This window comes from Bos grunniens, chromosome 4, assembly GCF_055505025.1.
Source record: "Bos grunniens cultivar Pamir isolate PY7600 chromosome 4, Bosgru_T2T1.0, whole genome shotgun sequence".
Lineage (NCBI taxonomy): Eukaryota > Metazoa > Chordata > Mammalia > Artiodactyla > Bovidae > Bos > Bos grunniens.
In genome coordinates, this window is record NC_141168.1 from 45,187,504 (window position 1) to 45,205,897 (window position 18,394).

Genomic DNA, 18,394 nt, shown 5'->3' on the forward strand with positions numbered 1-18,394 from the left:
GCAGGTTACATTTCATTATAGGTTATTATAATGAATATAGGCATTATGTTTCCCTGAGCTATACAGTAAATCCTTGTTGCTTATCTATTTTACATGTAGTAGTGTGTATCTGTTACCCATACCCCTAATTTGTCCCTCTCCCACTTCCTTTGGTACAAGTTTGTTTCTATATCTGTGAATCTATTTTTTTTTTGACATATATATTCCTTTGTATTACTTTTAAAATTCTATGTGTGAAATCATACAGTATTTGTCTTTGTCTCATTTATTTCACTAAGCATAATATTTCCTAGGTTCATCCACATTGTTGCAAATGACAGACTTTAATTCTTTTCAATGACTGAATACTATTCCATTATATGGAAAGACCCTGATGCTGGGAAAGATTGAAGGCAGGAGGAGAAGGGGATGACAGAGGATGAGATGGTTGGATGGCATCACCAACTCAATGGAGATGAGTTTGAGTAAATTCCGGGAGTTGGAGATGGAAAGGGAGGCCTGGCATGCTGTGGTCCATGGGGTCACAAAGAGTCAGACACGACTGAGCGACTGAACTGAACTGATATATATTGATGGGCATACATTGTTTTCTTGTTTTTGCTATTGTAAATAATGTTGCTATGAACATTGGAGCGCATGTATCTTTTCAAATTAAATTTTTAACTTTTCCAAATATATACCCAAAACGGGGGTTCCTGGGTCATATGATAGCTCTATTTTTAGATTTTTAAGGAAGGAACCCTCATACAGTTCTCCACAGTGGCTGCCTCAATTTACATTCCCACCAACAGCAGAAAAGGTTCCCTTTTCTCTACATCCTTGCCAACATTTGCCATTTGTAGACTTGATGAAATACTGTACTTACTTTGAAAGCATTGTTGAATTATTTTCACTGTGTATGTAGTACTTCAGTTTGACAGAGAAACTGGTTTCAGAGAATGTGTCACAGTGTCTTGTGACAATGCCCTAATTATACAACAAGAAAGCAATCTGTATGAGATGCCTGGTGAGAGCACAGCATTTCTGGAAGCGTCGCGGGACTTTTTCAGAGACAGGCTTCCCCGTGGGTGGGTTTGGGTTTTCAACCACAGCATAGCCAACACTGAAGTCTATCTTAGCAGAATAGATTATCACTCCTGTGCTGGTTCCAGATTAAATTTTGTGACAGAAAGGATATCAATACATGGAAAAGTGGAAAACAGCAGCTCTAATCCTGGGCAGGGTGTGTGGTAAAGAAATCAGCAACTTCCAGCAATTGTACAGCATTCTATCTTTCCACACAGACCTAAGTCCCCAGTTTCTTTTTCAGATTAAGATAGGGTTAAGGATCACAGGATTAAGATAATTTGTCTAATATAGATGGCCAATAGGCACAGGAAAATATGCTCTCCATTGTTAATTATTGGAGAAATGCAAATCAAAACTACAATGAGGTACCACCTTACTCTGGTCAGAATGGCCATCACCAAAAAGTCTACAAATAAATACTGGAGCAGGTGTGGAGAAAAGGAAAACTTCTTACGGGTGGTAGGAATGTAAGTTGGTGCAGCCATTTTGGAAAATGGTATGGAGGTTCTTCAAAAAACTAAAGATCGAGTTACCATATGATCTAGCAATTCCACTTCTATGCATATATCCAGACAAAATTTTGATTAGAAAAGATACATGCATCCCTGTGTTCATAGCAGCATTACTTAGAGTAGCCAAGATATAGAAACAATCTTAATGTTCATTAACAGATGAATCGATAAAGATGTGGTACATATATATATAATAAAATACTACTCAGTTATTAAAGAAAAAGAATGAAATAATGCTATTTGTAACTACATGGATGGACTTGGAGATTATTGTACTGTGAAGTAAATCAGAAAGAGAAAGACAAATACCATATGACATCATATATTTATATACATGTATATATACATCATATATATGATATATACATGTATATTTATATATCATACATATATATACATGTATATATGGAATCTAATACATGTCACACAAATGAACTTATCTATGAAACAGAAACAAACTCAGACATAAAGAACAGACTTGTGGTTACCCAGGGGAAGGAGACTTGGGGAGGGATGCGTCAGTAGTGGGATTAGCAGATGCAAATTATTATATATAGAATGGATAAACAAGGTCCTACTGTATAACACTGGGAATTATATTCAATATCCTATGATAAATCATGATGGAAAAGAATATGGATATATATATATTTGAATCACTCTGCTGTATACCAGAAACTAACACATTGTAAATTAAAAAAAAAAAAAAAAACTTCATTTTTTTTTTAAAAAAGGGTGATTTGTCTGGTTACTTCCATTTAATGACAAGGTAAAAAAGTTAGTATTCATTTTCTCCAATTTTTCTCCTCTTAGTCTTTTCCTCTCTCCCTCTTTTTCTCCCTCCCTTCTTATCTCCCCTCTCCCTTCCTCCCTATTTCACTCTTTCATTTTATTTTTTATGGAGACTTAACATGAAGTAAACTAATCTTAGTGTAGCTCTGTGAAATTTTAGATATATCAATGTATGCAACTGTGGGTACATCCACCCAGATCAAAATTAACAGAACACCCATAAATTTTCTGTATGCATCATCCCAGTCAGTAATTAACCTTCCCCTACCCTACCAATGGGTAACTATTTTTCTAACATCTATCACCATGTCTTTTAAATATTGAAATCATGGAATATTTTTTCTGCCTTTCATTTTTTTCACTCAACATAAAGACTGCAAGATTCATTCATGTGTGAGACATATTATCACTGGTATATACCATGAGGATATCAGTACTTACTTCTCCATTCTTGGTGACCATATAAGTTGTCTTCAGTTTTTGGTTATTATGAATAAAGCACATATGAACATTTATGTTTATGACTTTTGGAGGAAATATTTATCATCTTTCTTGGGTAAGAAGAAGTGAACTTTCAAGGCAATAACTTTCCACTTTTTCTAAGAAAGTAAACAAGAAGCAATGGCCAAAAGCAGCACTATATCCAGGGAGCCCGCAGACACTCATGCGTATATGCAGTGCTGGAAGGAACCAGGAGAAGAGCTTCCTATCAGCCCCGCCATCCCCGGTTTCACTCACCAGTTAGACCTTGCAGATTCCCAAGGACCCTGGAGGATGTGCATCAGCAAAACGTAACCAGGTGGTGACTCCAGCTGCAGCTGCCCAGGTGTGTTTTGGAAGAATCTACTGAGACCATGATCCTCTTGTCTTTCCACAAAACAACACTCAGATCCCTTTCCAAGATGAAATTCAGGTCACTGCATCTCATTCCCCTACCGTGAAAAGAGAGGCACAGTCTGAGGAAGCAAACTTGCTTTAATATTGCAGTCAAAGATCAGTTCAGTTCAGTTCAGACGCTCAGTGGTGTCCGACTGTTCATGACCCCATGGACCACAGCACATCAGGCCTCCCTGTCTATCACCAACTCCCGGATTTCACTCAAACTCATGTCCATTGAGTGGGTGATGCCATCCAACCATCTCATCCTCTGTCCTCCCCTTCTCCTCCTGCCTTCAATCTTTCCCAGCATCAGGGTCTTTTCCAATGAGTCAGTTCTTCGCATGAGGTGGCCAAAGTATTGGAGTTTCAGCTTCATCATCAGTCCTTCCAATGAACATTCAGGACTGATCTCCTTTAGGATGGACTGGTTGGATCTCCTTGCAGTCCAAGGGACTCTCAAGAGTCTTCTCCAACACCACAGTTCAAAAGCATCAATTCTTCGGCGCTCGGCTTTCTTTATAGTCCAACTCTCACATCCATACATGACTTACTGGAAAAATCATAGCCTTGACTAGACAGACCTTTGTTGACAAAGTAATGTCTCTGCTTTTTAATATGTCGTCTAGGTTGGTCATAACTTTCCTTCCAAGGAGTAAGCATCTTGTAATTTCATGGCTGCAGTCACCATCTGCAGTGATTTTGGAGCCCTCAAAAATAAAGTCTGACACTGTTTCCACTGTTTCCCGATCTATTTGCCATGAAGTAATGGGACCGGATGCCACGATCTTAGTTTTCTGAATGTTGAGTTTTAAGCCAACTTTTTCACTCTCCTTCACTTTCATCAAGAGGTTCTTTAGTTTTTCTTCACTTTCTGCCATAAGCGTGGTGTCATCTGCATATCTGAGGTTGTTGATATTTCTCCCAGCAATCTTGATTCCAGCTTGTGCTTCATCAAAGATGCTAGTCACAATTACCATTCAGTAAATCTATGCCTTGCCAGACCTTGTGTTAGAGATAGGACAGCATTTATTTTTACAATGACAACATTATTTGCCCCATTTACCCCATTTTGAGGGGCTAAAACCGTGTTCATATAAAGCCATCAAGGTCTCATAGCTAAACACTGTTTTGATTGACTCACCCTGAACTCCGAACACTGACTTGAGATCTTTAAGGGGCAGAAGGATGTCTAACAATAATTATAACAACTGTGACTATCACATTTCTACAAAGAAGAAAAGAAAAGAAAAACTTTAAACCTAATGATCTTTCAATATCTCATGGGTCAAGCATGAGATTATACTTCTCTGCATTCCTATTTTATTTGCAAAATTCAGAGTAGAGTTGAAAAGACAGAGGCCACTAGCCAACCACCATGGATCATGATTAACCCCAGAATGGAAGTGTAACTCAATAGCTCAGAGGGTGTAAAAGAATCAGCCCTCAGTCCCTGAGAGCCATGTGGCTTCAAAAGAGAAATCTTTGAACTTGGCTTTGAAGGGGACTATTCTTTCAGTAAACACAGCAAAGAACGTAGCATGTATTGACAAATTCAAAGGTTCAACGTGAGCAAGAATGTAGAGGTGCAGGAGAAAGCCTACAGAGATAATATTCAAAGACTAGCAAGAACAGCTTTCATAGGAAGTGAGAGAGGTAGTAAAAATAATGCAGAAACTAAAGCCAGGTGAAAACTGCTGGCTTGTTAACCTCTATGTGTTCTGCTTTTAAAAATATTCCATAATACAATATCCCATATTACAGCTGACCTGAATTTTTATTTTAAAATTTCACATCAATTATTCTCTTTAAGAATATTATTTAAATGTAAGTGAATTTTTGGAAGCATTGGATATGTTTATTGTTGGGATGCACAATACTATAGAGAGAAGACATGCTATGTAATTTACAAATAAGGGCTTGTTTTTTAATAAGTGACTGATAATGGGAAATTTTACATTTATTAATTTAAAAAAAACTTTTTTTTAAAGCCTGGCAAGTAGAGCATGTGTGGCCAAGTGGAATTGGGATGTATTTGTGTTGGGAGTGACAAAAGAAAAAGCAGGCTGGGAAGAAACTACAAAGTATCCTGAGTGTCTTGCTAAGTAGTGAGTTTATTCAATAAAGAGATGAAGAATAAGGCATGCAAACAGAGAGTTTCAGTTAAGGGGTTATAGAGTTGCTTACACATAACCCTGACATTCCAACAAACACTGGATTAGTCAAGATAGGCTAATTTGTAATTGATAACAATGAAGCCAAAAATGTCTATGGCTTTACAGATCATGGATCTGAGCAGCCACCTTCTAAGCAGTGGCTCTGAACTCCAAGCAGCTTCCAAAATGTGGGTCTGTCACCCCGGCAGGGACTTCCACAGGTGACACAGCCAGCAAGAGCTCTCGACTGCCACAGGTAGGAAGAAACACCTGGTAATTCTGCTTGCAGCCTGTGGGCGAGAAGCAGGAGCGGGGCAGCTGAGAGGTAGCGTCTTCCTGTGCCCAGCAAGGAGTGGAGAATGGGATGTATGTAAGTGGGCACTAGCAATCTCTACAGCAAACACTGAGGAGTTAAACTTTTGTTTGACTTGGTCAACTGCTGACACGAATATCAATGTCAAACATTTCTCTAACACTTCTTGCCTCATAATTTTAATTTGTGGTTTTGGTTTCAGAACAAATCTTGCCTTTCACATATTTTGTAATTTAGTTATTTGGGTTAAAGAGTGACCTTCATTTACTGTTCACTTGGAAGGAAAGAAGCATTTTTGAACTGTAATTATGTTGATTTAGTAGTCACACTGTTAAATTAAAAAAAAATTAAAACATTCTAAAAAAGATCTGGCCATGGGGTGCAGAGTGCAGATTCCAGCTGGCTTTGCACAATCTCAACACACAGAATCCAGCTCCCATGCATCTACAGCCTCTACCTTTAATTCAGCCCATGTGGCCCTGTACCATATACTCACCTGTCTCTAAGGTGAGCAACGAACTCTCCTGATGTGTTCTTCCTCCTCCAGCTGATGTTTCTGTCCCTTGGTGCCCAACTCAACTGCCACCCGGAAGTTCTCTTAGTTGCTGAGTCCACCCCAGCTTCCATGGCTGCCTCTCCAAGCCTTCAGCTTGGCTTTGCTCAACCTTGATACCAAATTTTGGAAGGATCTTCCAATAACCCCTAGGATTCTACCCCAGCTGGTCACCTGATCCCTAAAACAAGTATGTTTGGAAGCCAGATTTACTTGCATTCATCAATAGATTCCAGGTCACTGTGGGAGTTCAGAGTAACAGTCAATACTCCTGGGAGCCTGGAGGAGAAGGAACTGGAGGAGAATGTGGACTTCCACGTTCATGACCAAGGCTGGGAGGGCTCCCAGTGCATGACTCATCCCTGTTGTTCTAAAGAAACCCAGCCCTGAGCTCCCCTTTAAGAAAATCGGCCAGAACACCCATGTTATTCATTCCATCTCCCTTGAGATTCCCACAGGGTGGCTGAAAAATCAAGCCCAGAGCTCATATGCTTCTGAATGGGTGTGGTTCTTTGCTCTTGATCACGTATCTTTAAAGGCCACATGACCTTGTTCAAAGTCAGCCTTTCCTCCTGCCCAGTTGAGAGGAGACCCAATGGGATGCAGCACCACCATCCCAGAGTCCCTCTGCTCAGTGACAGATGCCACAAGCATTCTCTACAAAGCCCAGGACTGGGAGGTGGATGACAGGAATGTGGAACCCACTTTGTCATTTCCTTTCCTGCCCAGGAGAGTCCACATGCCAAATGTCTGGCTATGCCCTCTTATTTGAAAACCACCAAAGCCTCCTCTGATTGGATCTTTCTTAATTCTTCAATTCTTAAAGGATCTGATACCCCAGAAAACAAATGAGTGGAGGAGTAGTTTTAACTTCCACCAAGGGCTGCTTCTAAATGGATGGACCATGAGAAGAAGAGTTGAGTTTGTGCATTCTGCTTTTTTTTTTTTTAAGATTTATTTATTAATTTTGGCTATACTAGATCTTCATTGCTTTGCATGGGCTTCCTCTAGTTGCAGCGAATGGGGCTACTCTTGGTTGCAGCATGAGGGCTTTTCACTGCAGTGGCTTTTCTTATTTTGGATCACAAGCTCTAGGCTTGCAGACTTCAGTGGTTGCAGCCTGTGGGTTCAGTAGCTATGGTTCAAGGGCTCTAGAATGCTGGCTCAATAGTTGTGGCACACGGGCTTCATTGCCTCACAACATGTGGGATCTTCCTGGACCAGGGATCAAACCGGTGTCCCTTACATTGCTGGGAGGATTCTTAACCACTGGACCACCAGGGAAGCCCCTCCCTGCTTCTTTAGTTCCTGCCCATCTCATCTCATTACTCTGCACCAGGAAATAACTCTCAATGACAAGACTCAGCACCTTTTCCTAAGTGTCTTTGATGTATCCAGCATATTCATCAGCATAGTATCTGGAATCATCACAAATGCCCTACAAGCATTCTCAACTCACAGATAGGAAAAAAGCTGCTGAACCAGTCCTCAGTCAGGGCCCACAGTCAGATGTTCCCACTACACAAAGTCTCAGGGCCTGGGACACTGGGACCCACTGCCTGTCTGCACCTACAAGAAACAAGGGGCCTTAGCACTTCTCATGTGTGGAGAGTCTCAGCTACTATAGAGATAAGATGCAGACAATAATTCTTATATTAGTTGGTTCTCCAGAGAAACAGAACCAATAGAAGAAAGAGAGATTGTAAGGAATTGGTTCATACGACTGTGGGGTCTGGAAAGTCTAAAATCTGCAGGGCAAGCCTTAGGTTGCAAATTCAGAGTTGAAGTTGCAGCAATGAATCTGAGAAACTGAAGCAGGGTTTTTCTCTCACAGTCTTGAAGTAGAACTCCTTCTTTGGGAAACTTTGCTCTGATGATCTTCAAACTGATTGATGAGGCCTACTCACATTATGGGGGCTTCCCAGGTGGTGCTAGTGGTAAAGAACTTGCCTGCCAATGCAGGAGATGTAGGAGATGTAAGATACGTGGGTTTGATCCCTGGGTCGGGAAGATGCCCAGGAGGAGGACATGGCAACCCACTCCAGTATTCTTGCCTGGAGAATCCCATGGACAGAAGAGCCAAGTGGGCTACAGTCCATAGGGTCTCCACCACAGTCTGACACAACTGAAGTGACTCACACACACACACACGCACGCACCCACTTTATGAAGGGTTATTTGCTTTACTTTAATGTCAATGGATTGGAAATATCAATCACATCTAGAAATATCTTTCCAGCAACATCTAGACAGAATTCTGAGCAAATTATTGGGCACTGTGGCCTGGCCAAGGTGACATGTAAACTGTCACCATCCCTATACAGTGCAATACAGTTGAAAGTGTTTTTCTGCTCCAGGTGGCTTCCCCCTGACAAATGCAGGAACTGCCTGGAGTGTCACTGAGGCCCAGGTGCCAGGTGAAGTCTGAGGCAAGGACCATCTAGGCAGCTCCAGCCCCATGCCGGGCCCAGCCAGCTGTCCCCGCTCAAGGACAAGCTGTGGACACCTTCCACTTGCTGGCTTTCAACTCTGGGATATTTTTTTTCAGTGTGTTTGTTTTTGTTTACTAATCTTTGAGGATGTATTTATTCTGTTTTAAAAACTCTTTAACCCTTGTAACTCTGCCATGTTTCACAAATTCCGTGTTTCTTATTTATGCTGTTTTTGCTTTCCTTTTGCATTCTTATCCATCTTTTACCATCCATCTTTGTAACTGTCAAGTTTGCTGATTTTACTTTTCTCCATTTTTCCCCCTATCTCAAAAAGAGAGTAAAAGAAGCAGTCTTTTCATGTTTATCTGTTTTTCTTTGTAATTATTTTGTATTCATTTAGGTCTTTTTTAGCCCCCACCATGCCCCATGTATTTTTCCTTCCCTCAGTCTCCTAATACTTTTTCTTTCATAATGGACTTCTAGGCTAATTTTCCATTTCACTAGTTTTAGTAATATTTCTTTGCTTTTGTTATTTAGCTGATTCTTATTATACTTTTGCTAACTATTCCTCTTTTTCATCATTTGTTTTAGAGTTATCATTTTACCCACTCAAGTTTTAAAACGTTTCCTTCAATGATTCTTCACTTTTCATTGCCTTGTTGGCATTTCTTTTCACTATTTTCACATGTCTATCGTCTGTCTCTGTCCCATGAGCATTGGGACTGGAGGCTGACAAACCCCTGGGGCTGGTAAGAGTCAGGGCACAGGCACCGATACAACTTGCATTTCTTCATCTGTATTTTTCAACTTAAATCTGCTCTGTATTTTGTTTTTATTTATTTACTTCATTTATTCATTTTACTTTTGGCTACACTGGGTCCTTGTTGCTGCACGCCGGTTTTCTCTAGTTGCAAAGCACAGGCTTCTCATTGTAGTGCCTTCCCTTGTTGCTGAGCATGTGTGCTAGGCATGCAGGCTTCAGTAGTTATGGCACGTGGGTTCAGCCACCCCGAGGCATGTTAGATCCTCTTGGACAAGGGATCAAACCCATGTGCCCTGCATCACAAGAAGGATTCCCAACCATTGGACCACCAGGGAAGTCCTGCTCTGTATTTTATACTTCATATTCTCCTTAAGTCACAAATAGATATCCTCATGCAAATAAGCAAAGAGTGGTCGTGAAGACTCTGCCCATGAAGAAATCACAACAGTGGACTAGCTTGGGCAATGTTTCTCAAAAGGGATTTGGGGAGCTCCTGCCTCAGGACTGCTTGGGGAGGATGCCGACATGGGTATTCCTGCACCAGAACCTTTTTCAGAAACTCCTCAGATGATTTGCATGCAGATAGAACTTGAGCCGCAGACTCAAGGTCCCTAGTTTAAAGGCCTCTTCTTCCCTCCAGCTGGCATTCGGTCTTCCCATCTTCCTGCACCCAGAGGCCCCCAACCCACTTGGCCCCACTTCAGCAAGGGTATCTCTTTTCCAGGATATTCAGGTCCTGGCCAAGCAGAGAGATCCCTGGACCATGAAACTGCACTGTTTGCTGATAGGGTGTCCTTTGGTCTGGTGGCTCAGACAGTTAAGAATCTGTCTGCAATGCAGGAGACCCAGGTTTGATCCCTGGGTCAGGAAGATCCCATGGAGAAGGGAATGGCAATCCCCTCCAGTATTCTTGGATGGAGAATTCCATGGACAGAGGAGCCTGGTGGGCTATAGTCCATGGGGTCACAAACAGTCTGGCATGACTGAGCAACTTTCACTCACCACCCCCAGAAGGAGCTGACACCTGAACTCCCATCCATCTGAGTCCATGGCCCAGGATGATGGGCAGGCAGAAGTAGCAGAGAACCCCACAGAGCAGAGAATCTGAGGGCAATTACAGAGGTAGGGGGAGGGGCCAGCTACTTGCCAAAAGCTGTACCATGTTATCAAGTTCCAGTGAACAAGGAGGGCAAGTAAAAGTGTGGCCAGGATGACCCAGAACTTAGGCAGATACAGGGGCCCCCCAAACCCTGACCCAGGCTGAAGAGCTTCCAGAGCTGTGAACAGACTCTGCTCCAACTGCAGAGGCACCTGGGCCTGGGAAAAAGCAGCATCTTGGAGCTTTCAACACAACCTGGGTCAGGATCCATACTAGGGGGCCTTATGGGGAGCCAAATGGTATAAAATACATGCCTAGAATGTACTATTCAGTAAAAAGGGAGAGGAGGTGAGACAAACTTCCCAGAAAGAGATCTTTCTTCCTCAAATTCAAACCTTTCTCAGCAACCATGAAGTGAGGAATCTCCCTAATTCCCCTAATCTTGTCACTTCCCAGCCCCAACAACAGTAGACCTCTCTCAATGGTTATTAGCAGTCTTATATCCCTTATAAGATATGGCTACCATGGCCATAACAAACACCACAGAGAAACGTGCTCTCTCACAGTCCTGGAGGCTAAAAGTTCGAGATCAAGGTGTAGGCTACACTGGTTCCTCAAGAGGTCTCTTCTCTTGGCAGATAGATGGCTGTCTTCTCCCCGTATCCTCACATGGTCATCCTGCTCTGCATGTCTGGATCTTGATCTCCCTTTTAAAAAAAAAAAAAAGTCTTTATTGATTATGTTACAGTATTGTTTCTGTTTTGCACCTTGGTCCTTTGACCATGAGGCAAGGGATCTTAGCTCCCTGATCAGAGATCAAACCTGCACCCCCTGCATTGAAAAGTGCCGTTTTAACCACCACACCACCACGAAGGTCCCCTGATCTCCTCTTCTTATAAGGACACCAGTCCTATGGGGTTAGGACTCCACTTCATCTTAATCACCCCTTCAATGACCCTGTCCCCAAACACAGTCACATTCTGAGGTCCTAGAGATTATGACTTCAACATACAAATTTGGAGGTAACATGATTTGGCCCATGCTGCTTCTGCTGTTAAGTCGCTTCGGTCGTGTCCAACTCTGTGTGACCCCATAGACGGCAGCCCACGAGGCTCCCCCATCCCTGGGATTCTCCAGGCAAGAACACTGGAGTGGGTTGCCATTTCCTTCTCCAATGCATGAAACTGAAAAGTGAAAGTGAAGTCACTGAGTCTTGTCCGACTCTTAGCGACCCCATGGACTGTGGCCCACCAGGCTCCTCCGTCCATGGGAATTTCCAGGCAAGAGTGCTGGAGTGGGGTGCCATTGCCTTCTCCAGATTTGGCCCATAACAATTGCCAAATGCAAACTCATGGTGTTCATTCTGTGCCAGCTCAGGCTGATTGCAGGTCCATGAGAGTCTGGAGCACTGCTCTGAGTGGGCACTACACTCAGTCCGGGACCTCTGTGAGGGGTCACTTGGACCCTGCCCACCTGTCCTGCAGGCGCTCTGCTTCCTTTTCCATCTCCCTTTCCTCTGCTGCTCCACACATGGCCTTCTCTGCAGAACTGGTCTTGCCTCTCCTTATCTCAAAAGTGTGCTTATCTTAAAAGTGTTTCTGCTTTCATGCTTTCTTCAGTCTTTTACTATAAAATTCCAGGCCAAGAATCTACAGGGAAAAAAATGATCGCTAACCAGAAACCCTGTAGAAACAGCATATAGTATTCAGTTGTCCTGGGAATGAGTGATCATTACATGAAAAGTAACTTTCAAGTAAAACTCAGGTTGAGTTTCTCACTCAGTTTAGTTCCGTCACTCAGTCATGTCCAACTCTTTGAGACCTTATGGATTGCAGCATGCCAGGCTTCCTTGTCCATCACCAACACCTGGAGCTTGCTCAAACTCATGTCCATCAAGTCAGTGATGCCATCCAACCATCTCATCCTCTGTTGTCCCCTTCTCCTCCCGCCTTCAATCTTTCCTGGAATCAGGGTCTTTTCCAATGAGTCAGTTCTTCTCATTAGGTGGCCAAAATATTGGGGTTTCAGCTTCAGCATCAGTCCTCCCAATGAATATTCTGGACTGATTGCCTTTAGGATGGACTGGTTGTATCTCCTTGCTGTCCAAGGGACTCTCAAGAATCTTCTCCAACACCACAGTTCAAAAGCATCAATTCTTCTGCACTCAGCTTTCTTTATAATCCAACTCTCATATCCATATGTGATTACTGGAAAAACCAAAGCTTTGACTAGATGGACCTTTGCTGGCAAAGCAATGTCTCTGCTTTTTAATATGCTGTCTAGGTTGGTCATAGCTTTTCTTTCAAGTACCAAGGGTTTTTTAATTTCATGGCTGCAGTCACCATCTGCAGTGATTTTGGAGCCAAAAAAAAATAAAAGTCTGACACTGTTCCAGTTATTTGCCATGAAGTGATGGGACCAGGTGCCTGATCTTTGTTTTCTGAATGTTGAGTTTTAAGCAAACATTTTCACTCTCCTCTTTCACTTTCATCAAGAGGCTCTTTAGTTCTTCACTTTCTGCCATAGGGTGGTATCATCTGCATATCTGAGGTTATTGATATTTCTCCTGGAAATCTTGATTACAGCTTGTGTTTCATCCAGCCCGGCATTTCGCATGATGTACTCTGCATATAAGTTATATAAGCAGGGTGACAATATACAGACTTGACGTACTCTTTTCCCAATTTGGAACCAGTCTGTTGTTCTACGTCTGGTTCTAACTGTTGCTTCCTGACCTCCATACAGATTTCTCAGGAGGCACGTAAGGTGGTCTGGTATTCCCATCTCTTTAAGAATTTTCCAGTTTGTTGTGATCCATACAGCCAAAAACTTTGGTATAATCAGTAAACCAGAAGTAGATGTTTTTCTGGAACTCTCTTGCTTTTTCAGTGATCCAACAGATGTTGGCAATTTGATCTCTGGTTCCTCTGCCTTTTCTAAATCCAGCTTGAACATCTGGAAGTTCATGGTTCATGTACTGTTGAAGCTTGGCTTGGAGAATTTTGAGCATTACTTTGCTAGTGTGTGAGATGAGTGCAACTGTGTGGTAGTTTGAACATACTTTGGCATTGCCTTTCTTTGGGATTGGATGCAAGCTAATCTTTTCCAGTCCTGTGGCCACTGTTGAGTTTTCCAAATTTGCTGGCATATTGAGTGCAGCACTTTCACAGCATCATCTTTTAGGATTTGAAATAGCTCCACTGGAATTCCATTACCTCCACTAGCTTTGTTCATAGTGATGCTTCCTAAGGCCCACTTGACTTTGCATTCCAGGATGTCTGGCTCTAGGTGAGTGATCACACCATCATGATTATCTGGGTCATGAAGATCACTTTTTTATAGTTCTTCTGTGTATTCTTGCCACTTTTTCTTAATATCTTCTGCTTCTGTTAGGTCCATACAATTTCCTTCCTTTATTGTGCCCATCTTTGCATGAAATGTTCCCTTGGTATCTATAATTTTCTTGAAGAGATCACTAGTCTTTCCCATTCTATTGTTTTCCTCTGTTTCTTTGCATTGATCAATAAGGAAGGCTTTCTTATCTCTCCTTGCTATGCTTTGGAACTTTGTGTTCAAATGGGTATATCTTTCCTTTTCTCCTTTGCTTTTCCCTTCTCTTCTTTTCTCAGCTATTTGTAAGGCCTCCTCAGACAATCACTTTGCCTTTTTGCATTTCTTTTTCTTGGGGATGGTCTTGATCCCTGTCTCCTGTACAATGTCACAAACCTCCATCCGTAGTTCTTCAGGCACTCTGTCTATTAGATCTAATCCCTTGAATCTATTTGTCACTTTCACTGTAAATCATAAGGGATTTGGTTTAGGTCATACCTGAATGGTCTAGTGGTTTTCCCTACTTTCTTCAATTTCAGTCTGAATTTGGCAATAAGGAGTTCATGATCTAAGCTACAGTCAGCTCTCGGTCTTGTTTTTGCTGACTGCATAGAGCTTCTCCATCTTTGGCTGCAAAGAATATAATCAACCTGATTTCAGTATTGACCATCTAGTGATGTCCATGTGTAGAGTTTTCTCCTGTGTTGTTGGAAAAGGGTGTTTGCTATGACCAGTGCATTCTCTTGGCAAAACTCTATTAGCCTTTATCTGGCTTCATTCTGTACTCCAAGGCCAAATTTGCCTATTACTCCAGGTGTTTCTTGGCTTCCTATTTTTGCATTCCAGTCCCCTGTAATGAAAAGGACATCTTTTTTGGGGTGTTAGTTCTAAAAGGTCTTGTAAGTCTTCACAGAACCGTTCTACTTCAGCTTCTTCAGCATTACTGGTTGGGGCATAGACTTGGATTACCATGATATTGAATGGTTTGTCTTGGAAATGAACAGAGATCATCCTGTCATTTCTGAGACTGCATCCAAGTACTACCTTTCAAACTCTTTTGTTGACTATGATGGCTACTCCATTTCTTCTAAGGGATTCCCACAGTAGTAGATATAATGGTCATCTGAGTTAAATTCACTCATTCCTGTGCATTTTAGTTCACCGATTCCTACAATGTCAATGTTCATTCTTGTCATCTCCTCTTTGACCACTTCCAATTTGCCTTGATTCATGGACATAACAATCCAGGTTCCTATGCAATATTGTTCTTTGCAGCTTCGGACTTTACTTCCATCACCAGTCACATCCACAGCTGGATGTTGTTTTTGCTTTGGCTCTATTTCTTCAGTCTTTCTGGAGTTATTTCTCCACTGATCTCCAGTAGCATATTGGATACCTACTGACCTGGGGAATTCATCTTTCAGTGTCCTATCTTTTTGCCTTTTCATACTGTTCATGGGGTTCTCAAGGCAAGAATACTGAAGTGCTTTGTCATTTCCTTCTCCAGTGGACCACATCTTATCAGAACTCTCCACTATGACCCGTCCGTCTTGGGTGACCCTACAAGGCATGACTCATAGTTTCACTGAGTTAGACAAGGCTGTGGTCCATGTGATCAGTTTGATTAGTTTTCTGTAATTGTGGTTTTCATTCTGTCTGCCTTCTGATGGAGAACGATAAAGACTTTTGGAAGCTTCCTGATGGGAGAGAGTGAGGGGGAAACTGGGTCGTTTTCTGATGGGTGGGGCCATGCTCAGTAAATGTTTAATCCAATTCTCTGTTCATGGACTGTGTTCCTTCCCTGTTATTTGATCTGAGGCCAAACTATGATGGAGGTAATGAAGATAATGGTGACCTCCTTCAAAAGGTCCTGTGCATGCACTGCTGCACTCAGTGCCCCCTACCCTGAAGCAGGCCACCGCCGACCCATGCCTCTGCCAGAGACTCCTGGACACTCACAGACAAGTCTGGGTCAGTCTCTTGTGGAGTCACTGCTCCTCTCTCCTGGATCCTGGTGCGAACAAGGTTTTGTTTGTGCCGTCCAAGAGTCTGTTTTCCCAGTCCTGTGTAAGTTCTAGTGGCTCTTTGGTGGGGTTAATGGCGACCTCCTCCAAGAGGGCTTATGCCATACCTAGGTCTGCTGCACCCAGAGCCCCTGCCCTTGCGGCAGGCCACTGCTGACCCATATCTCCACAGGAGACATTCAAACACTCAAAGACAGGTCTGGCTCAGTCTCTGTGGAGTCTCCTGGGGCACACAAGGTTTCGTTTGAGCCCTCCAAGTGTCTCTGGTGAGTATGGGGTTTGATTCTAAATGCAATTTTGCCCCTCCTATTGTCTTGCTGGGGCTTCTCCTTTGCCCTTGGACATAGGGTCTTTTTCTGGTAGGATCCAACATTCTCCTGTCGATGGTTGTTCAGAAGTGAGTTGTAAATTTAGAGTTCTCTCAGGAGAAGATGAGCGCACATCCTTCTATGCCACCATCTTGAGTTTCTCACTAGTTGAACATAAATGAAAATAAGACAAAAAGGACAGGGTCACATTTCCCAAATGAACAGAATAAGTTTGCATCAGGAAGCATTTGAACATATGCAACTGAAACTGACAGCAGTTTGAAGGCCAGCACCAGGTTAACATAGGCAGTAACTGAGAATGTCACATCTAGCCTGTGGTCCCAAGACAGTTTTGCTTAGTTGTGGAAATTAATTCTCTCCAGCCTTTTCTACAGACATCAAAAATAATGTTGCTATTTCAGAAATTCTGTATTAGTGCTTATCTTCAGAAGTTCCTTATTTCTGGACAAGTGGGCAATGTCTTCCATTTTTGTCTTCCCTCTCCTCTCCCACTTCCCACCCCATGGTTCCCCAGAAACCCTGTGATTTCACTGGTTTTCAGTACTTGTCCTGAGGCTTCCCAGGTGGTGCTAGTGGTAAAGAACCCAAAGAACATTTCCTGCCAATGAAGGAGATGTAAGAGACGCAGGTTCGATCCCTGGATCAGGAAGATCTCCTGGAAGAGGGCATGGCAACCCACTCCAGTTTTCTTACCTGGAGAATCCCACAGACAGAGAAGCCTAGCAGGCTACACTCCATAGGGTGGCAAAGAGTCAGACATGACTGAAGCGACATAGCTTGCAGTACTTTTCCTAACCCCTGTGTTAGTCATGATTCAAACACCTCAGATCAAACATTTTATTCTTACAGTACACATGTAACATTGAGGTACATGTGGCAAAGAAAAGTAACTACTTGCTCAGATCAAATATTTTGTAAACGTGGGGAGGGAAGTTGCAAGGCAGTCGTGATCAGGAACTGGAGTGGTAGATATGACATGGTCCAGATAACATGGCCTTCCAGATCTGGTAACAGCTGCCCAGGAGGAGCGTCCTTCCCTCCCTCTCTGCTGTGTTACTAGTGGAATACCACTCAACCTTCCAAAAGAAGCTAATTCTGCCATATACAACCACGGACACACATATGAACCTGGAGGACATGACACTAAGAGAAATAAACCAGCTACAGAAAGACAAATACTGCATGATTCACTGCTCTGAGGAAGCTAAAATAGTCAAAGTCATAGGTTGGAAGAGGAGGGTAGTTACTGCCAGGAACAAGGGGGAGATGGGGAGCTATTAGTCATTAGGGATAAAGTTTCAGTCAAGTAAGATAACTACATATTGGCTGCAGAGCATCATGCCTATAGTCTACTGGACCATACTACTCACACAAATGTTTGTTAAAGGGGAAAATCTCAGGTTGAGTTCTTACCACAATAAATTAAAGTTTGAGAGAGAGAGAGAGGAAAATGGCCATGTGCTTCCAGGTTATGGGCTTGCTTCTCCCAGGGGCTTTCTCTCTAACTAGGTCAGTCTCCCTGCTTCTTCCCACTCCTATTCCCTGTTCCACCAGGGTTGCCAATATCCCAGCCTGCTTAACTACCATGCCTGACCCAGTTACAGCACGTAGCCATCAAGGCCAGCCTTGGCTCTAGGGGCTTACACTGCATGAGCCACCATTCTTGGTCCGCAGCCCCTCAGCTCCTTACATGACAGTGCAGAGTCCCAGTGTGGCACTCTGGGCCACTCATCTCCACCCCTGCCCCTCAACCCTGACATCCATGAGGCAACTTGACCACAGGCAGCTGTAACACATCATGGTTATTTGCAGCAAAACGGAAGCCTGCCCCAAACCACTGATTTCTAGGAACCTCCGTTTAGATTCCAAGAATAATATTTATGGCAGACATTGTGACGATGCCATGATTGCTGGAAGCTGCAAGGCTTTGCAGCTCACAAGGCAGTGATGTGATTTCTTCCTGCTGTCCCTAATTAGGTTCAGCCCCTTCTAACATTTAGTAAATGATTTTTACGGTGAGTGTCAGAGCTAACTGTACTCTGGAAAAGCATTGCTTCTCTAAGTCTAGCTCTCCCTCCAGCATAAGCCAGGAGCTCAGCTGAGATCTCCCAGCCTTCACCTTCTATGAACCACTTTAGGAAAGACAG

At 42.8% G+C, this 18,394-nt stretch overlaps 2 long non-coding RNA genes across 6 annotated transcripts in view; both read right to left on the minus strand.

Annotated features, from left to right (window-relative positions):
• LOC147374033 (uncharacterized) overlaps positions 1-6,763 on the minus strand; it is a 37,973-nt gene extending 31,210 nt beyond the window's left edge. Inside the window, exons 1-2 of the long non-coding RNA XR_015162345.1 lie at positions 6,214-6,763; positions 3,111-4,253 (exon numbers count right to left, since the gene is read on the minus strand). This is a non-coding gene — a long non-coding RNA (uncharacterized LOC147374033). The remainder of the gene's footprint in view (positions 1-3,110; positions 4,254-6,213) is intronic.
• Positions 6,764-8,439: 1,676 nt separating this feature from the next.
• Positions 8,440-18,394, minus strand: part of LOC147374034 (uncharacterized) — a 38,569-nt gene continuing 28,614 nt past the window's right edge. For 3 of the 5 annotated variants that reach the window (XR_015162340.1, XR_015162339.1, XR_015162342.1), the window contains one exon: positions 8,440-11,271. This is a non-coding gene — a long non-coding RNA (uncharacterized LOC147374034). Of the gene's footprint in view, positions 11,272-15,853; positions 16,391-18,394 lie in introns of all 5 variants that reach the window. The other 2 variants (XR_015162343.1, XR_015162341.1) reach the window with 1 other exon arrangement.